At 54.0% G+C, this 5,916-nt stretch overlaps 1 long non-coding RNA gene across 1 annotated transcript; it reads right to left on the bottom strand.

Moving 5' to 3' along the window:
• Positions 1–5,011: 5,011 nt before the first annotated feature.
• Positions 5,012–5,398, bottom strand: LOC123404520. Its single transcript, XR_006611830.1, has 3 exons — positions 5,362–5,398; positions 5,171–5,257; positions 5,012–5,073 (listed from the first exon to the last, which is right to left on the bottom strand). It is a non-coding gene; the product is annotated as an uncharacterized LOC123404520 (long non-coding RNA).
• Positions 5,399–5,916: the final 518 nt, after the last annotated feature.

Here is a 5,916-nt window from a genome sequence, read left to right as displayed (position 1 = left end):
GCCCTTGAAGAAAGGATGCGGGGGCAAAGAAAAACCTCGGTAGACGTGGCTGAGCAGCATGACGCGCTCCCCCTCTCGAGGCGCTGGCTCGACCTCGTTCTCCACCGGCAGCCTCCAGGACTTGTGCACGATCATCCCGTGCTCCACCAGCTGCAGCAGATCCCCCTCCGTCACCGTGGAGGGGAGAAAATCGCCCTGGATCCATCCCGCCGGCAGCGGCCGCTGTCGCCGCTGAGCAGGCGCCGCCGTCTTCCCCTTCTTCTTCCTCGCTCCATCTTGCTGGTCTGGCCCTTGGTCATGGCGGCGGCTGCGAGCCCTCGGGAGGAAGGAGAAGGGAGGAGTATAGGAGCGCTGGGGGTGGCGAGAAGGGCGGAGCAGGCGAGAGCAAGGGATTCGGCGAGCGTAGCGGAGAAGCCTCGCCGCCGAGATTTAAATAGGGTTCCGACTGGGTCACTGGCAGGTGGCCCCGAAACCTTATCCTCCCGACCCACCGCGGCGATATTAGTGGAGAGGTTGAAGGCACGAGAATCGAGGTGTCAGGCGCTACTCGAGCGCGCTGGCGTCATCCCCGCTGAGCGGGCGGAAACGGAAATTTGAAGATCCCGGAAAATCCGCTGCTGTCAGTTGACCGGTCGCGTCAGAAGATGTCGCCGAAGCACTCGGCTCCCGACAGTCTGTTTCGCGAGTACTTCCACTCGGATCGTCGATCAGAAAAGTCGAAATGGACCGAGGCAAACAACGCCCAAGCCGAGTCTGATCCAGTCGGATCCAACTTCAAACATCGCTTCGTCGTTCCAAACCCAGTCCATTCGGGGACTAATGATGGGGTTATAGTCCTAGGGTAGGGTCATAGGCCTGCCCTATAGGTCCTACCAAGGGACTACCCCTCGTAGAGGACAAGACCCTTAGTCAACTCCGACTGAATTAAGGAATCCCTGTCGTCCAGTCGGTAACATACCCTCGGTCCTCCAGTCGGTGACTAGCATTCGGAGGTCAACTGACTATATACCACTCGGTACATCGTAACCCCCCTGGAAGGAAACGGTCGTACGTTTCCGGGTGCATTTATTAGCATTTAGGGCATACGTTACCTGTAACGTACACATTCAATCGCCACTACTCCACCCCTGTAACGGAACCGTTGTGGAGGGCAGCGCACTCTATATAAGCCACCCTCCCCCACTGGTAGAGGGGTTAGCAAATCATTGTATTCCATATTCCACTCGACAACAAGCTCCGAGAGCACTGAGACGTAGGGTTGTTACCTCCACCGCAGAGGGGCCTGAACTCATACAATCTCGCCGTAGCTAGGACTCTACCCATCTCATTCGTACCCTACACATCTACTGTCAGGCTTATACCCACGATACCATGTTTGTAGTACATGTAAACTAGGCAAACAGCCTCGGCTGCCCTTTCCCACTTCCACCTCCAAGACTAGTGCACCTTTTCAATTAATACATTGTGATTTGTGGAATCACCCGTGCAAAGTTTTTCCGGTTTTCAGTACTACCTCGTATTACTTGACGACCATACACACTACTCTTGGACTTTTCCGCTGTGCCACAAATCGGACATCGCCGACACCATCTCTCGCTTCTTCGCCTACATCCTCACACAATTTCACGTAACGATCCAATGCATGCAATGCGACAATGGCGGTGAGTTTCTCACTTCCTCCCTACGTGATCTATTCTCTCGCCACGGTTCGTCGTTTCGCCTCTCTTGTCCTCACACCGCTCCACAAAATGGCAAAGTCGAACGCCTTATACGAACCACAAACGACATCGTTCGTGTCCTCCTCATCCATGCCAACCTACCCCCACCCTTCTGGGTTGAAGCACTCCACACTGCCACTTACATTCTCAACCGGCGCCCTTCCTCTGCCATCCACTTTCACACACCCTACTACCAGCTTCTCGGCCAACACCCCACGTATGATCACATGCGCGTTTTTGGCTGCCTATGTTTTCCAAACACCATAGCCACCTCACCTCACAAACACCATAGCCACTCGCAAAGTTATTATCTCTCGGCATGTCACGTTCGACGAGCGTTGCTTTCCCTACACCCCAGCCTCACACACACCTGAACACACCCTTCTCGGTGCACCAGATCCACACCCAGCGCCCCCTCCCACCTTTCCGCGCCTGCCCCGCCCGGCCAACCGACCGTTTCCCGCTCGCCCCTCGGGATCTGCACCGGGCATGCACTTACCCGCCTCCAGCCGCGTCTCCCACGCACCCGCGCATGCACCGCTAACCACCCCACCAATCCCTATTCCCACGCCTCGCCAACCGCCTGGGTTCGTCACCCGGTCAGCCTCGCCAACCCCTCCTGCAGGGGCCCCACCTACAGACGCCCCTGCCACCCCACCTGCCGCCGCATCGCGCGACAGCTCCCATGCAGCCGCCGGGCCTCCCATGCCGACGCACCCCTCCCATGCAGACGCACAAAGCGCGTCGCGTCCCACCCGCACCCGCGCGCCCGCACCGGCCCCATCTGCCAGTCCCCATGCAGATCCCGCCTCCTCGTCGCACGCATCCCTGCCTCTCCCGCCGCGCGCAGTCCTCATTGATCCGCCTGCTAATCGCCATCCCATGCGCACTCACGGCAAGTCTGGCTTCGCCCAGCCTAAAATTCTCCACACCGACACTACCTCCATCAGTCCCATCCCCTCGTCCTATCGTGTCGCTCTTCGTGACCCGAACTGGTACGCCGCGATGCTCGAGGAATATAACGCACTGATGCGGAATAATACTTGGTGTTTAGTGTCTCGTCCTGCAGGTACAAACGTCGTCACGGGGAAGTGGATCTTCCGGCATAAGTTCCACCCCGACGGCACGCTCGCCCGGTACAAGGCGCGTTGGGTCCTCCGCGGCTTCACACAGCAGGCCGGCGTCGACTACGCTGAGACTTTCAGACCTGTGGTCAAGCCGGCCACGATCCGCACGGTTCTGAGCTTCGCCGCCGGTCGGTCTTGGCCCATCCATCAGTTGGATGTCAAGAACGCCTTCCTCCACGGTCACCTCGCCGAGACGGTCTACTGCCATCAGCCCTCCGGCTTCGTCAACGCTGCATCGCCATCTCACGTCTGCCGGCTGAACCGTTCCCTCTACGGTCTCAAGCAGGCTCCGCGTGCGTGGTTCACCCGCTTCACCGCCTACCTCCGGACGCTCGGCTTCGTCGCCTCCCGCTCGGATACATCTCTCTTCATCCTTCGGTGCGGCGACCAGCTCGCCTACCCGCTGCTCTACGTCGACGACATCATCCTCACCGCCAGCTCTACCGCGGTCCTCGACTCCGTCATCCAGTCGCTCGGCCGCGAATTCGCGATGACCAACCTCGGTGTTCTTCATCACTGTACGCCCTGGAGATTCTCGACCGTGCAGGCATGCTCAACTGCAAGCCCATCTCCACTCCGGTCGACACGTCCTCCAAGCTCTCCATCGACACCGGTCCTCTCTTCCACGACCCGTCGCTCTACCGCAGCTTGGTTGGTGCTCTCCAGTACATCACGTTGACACGCCCCGACCTCTCCTATGCCGTTCAGCAGTGATGCATGTTCATGCATGCCCCGCGTGATTGCCACTATCAGCTTGTGAAGCGCATTCTCCGGTATCTGCGTGGTACCACACATCTGGGGCTTCGGATCAACCGCGACACCGGCACTGATCTCGTCGCCTACTTCGACGCCGATTGGGCGGGCTGCCCCGACACTCGCCAATCCACGTCGGGCTACTGCGTCTACCTCGGCGCCAACCTTCTCTCCTGGTCCTCGAAGCGGCAGGTCACTGTCTCGCGATCGAGCGCCGAGGCAGAATACAGAGCCGTTGCTAACGCCGTCGCCGAATCGATGTGGCTCCGACAGCTCCTCGGTGAGCTCCACCACCCGCCGTCTCGCGCCACAGTGGTCTACTGCAACAACATCAGCGCCGTCTATATGTCAAGCAACCCCGTGCAACATCAACGCACCAAGCACATCGAGACCGATCTGTACTTCGTCCGCGAACGTGTCGCCCTTGGCGAAATCCGCGTCCTTCACGTTCCCACGAGCTCGCAGTTTGCTGACATATTCACCAAAGGACTGCCGATCAGTGTGTTCCTCGACTTTCGGTCCAGTTTAAACGTCGGCGAACCGCACGTTTCAACTGCGGGGGGTGTTCGAAACCTCCTTTGGATAACTCCCACTACCTGGTCATGCGGGATCCTTCTAGGTAGCTTAGGCGCCGCTCCTCCCAGGTCGTGCGCATGCACCGGCATGCATGGCTTGCAGCCGTTGTAACCAACACCACAGCGTGTATATATGTGTACTCTCTCATGCAATACAATCATCAATCTCAGCACATTATTCTCTAGTTTCACCTACATGATTGTCGGTAGACCTTAATGGAGGCCGCTTGTTTACTTTTAAATTGAAGAATGACCATCATCACACCACACATATAACTAAAAAAATCAGAATCAATACGCTTCAGCCTGTGCATTATATCCAGCATTAAACGGAAGAGAGGGCCATGAAGAAACACAATAAAGGAAAATTAAATAGGAGAGGTTCTACTCTATGTGCATGGACAGTAAACGCAGTTCGAAAAACAATAAATATCCGGTTTGACATTTAGGCTGCTCATAATGGGGAGTAACTAGGAGTAGTAACATAATGTTGTTACTACTCTATGTTACTACCTCCATAGTGGGGAGTAACATACATGTGGTGTCATGCAAACTAGCATTTATTAGGTTATAGACACATAATGCATTGAAATATGTGATGTGATGGTAACTAGCTATGTTACTACCACCATCTCTCTCCGTATTAATTACTTGCCACGTCAGATTTTTTACCTACGTGGCGTTGATGTTACTACTTAGTTACTTCCCACTATGGCTAGTCTTATTGGTACAGAACCAATCATTTATTACAAAAAATGTTTTGATGGAAAAATTGAACAACACTGTTAACAGATCTTAAGAACAATCAAAAGATTAACTCTAACATGTGGAAATAACATACAGTACCGTGTCAAAAATAAAAGGCATAGTGTCCCCATTCTTCCAAGATGATTTCAGTGCCTGTGTTTGAACCACGAAAGTAGGGATGGTCAGTTCAACTGAAACCTATGGATAGAAAACTTCATGAAATCAGTAGCGCACAAAGTAAGTAGATTACGTCTATGTAAGTAGTCTTGCTGCTGGCCCTTTCACCATGATAACGAGAATCGATAGCGACAGCAATATAACCCCTGGAGGCATATGCCTGCAAATGTGAAGCAAGCTAAGAACACTAACTGGTGCTAAACATTGATGTATAGTATACTGCATAGGGGCATGCTGGTATGGTTGAAAAACAAGCAATTTCACCGCAAGCAGTGGACGCAACCATTCCTTGCATTTTTACAAGCTGTGCAGTATTACAACAACTGGCTTCCTTTCAGGAGCAGTGTCATTGAGTTTCAGTAGAAGTACAGGCAGGCGTCCCTGTTCACCTGACTGTTGGGGGAGAAAAGTGATGAGAAATTCTGCTGTTTAGGGAACAAGAGGCACAATAAAGCCAAGCCAGTGCGCGTTAACTGTAGACTTGACTGGAGCTGGATCTCAGAACCACATTTAATACACCAACTATCAGGCTCTCCAAAAGTGGGTGATTCAGACAGAGGGTCTGAGTGGAAACATGGCGGCAATGTACTATGACGAGCACATGTATTGCAATATCAGTCTGTCTATGACGAGCACTGACACTGATCTCAAGTATCTTTGGGGTAGCTCAAATGTAGTTGGCTTTCATTGATCTCAAGTTAAACTGCAGGTATGTGGGCAGGCGATGTGCAGCGCAATATTCAGAAACAAGCAATGTGCTGCACTGTACCCACTCCACTTGGCACCTGCGACGAATCGATCGATCGATCGATTGATCGT

This window comes from Hordeum vulgare, chromosome 1H, assembly GCF_904849725.1.
Source record: "Hordeum vulgare subsp. vulgare chromosome 1H, MorexV3_pseudomolecules_assembly, whole genome shotgun sequence".
NCBI classification, from domain to species: domain Eukaryota; kingdom Viridiplantae; phylum Streptophyta; class Magnoliopsida; order Poales; family Poaceae; genus Hordeum; species Hordeum vulgare.
This window is presented reverse-complemented; position numbering and strand designations above follow the sequence as displayed.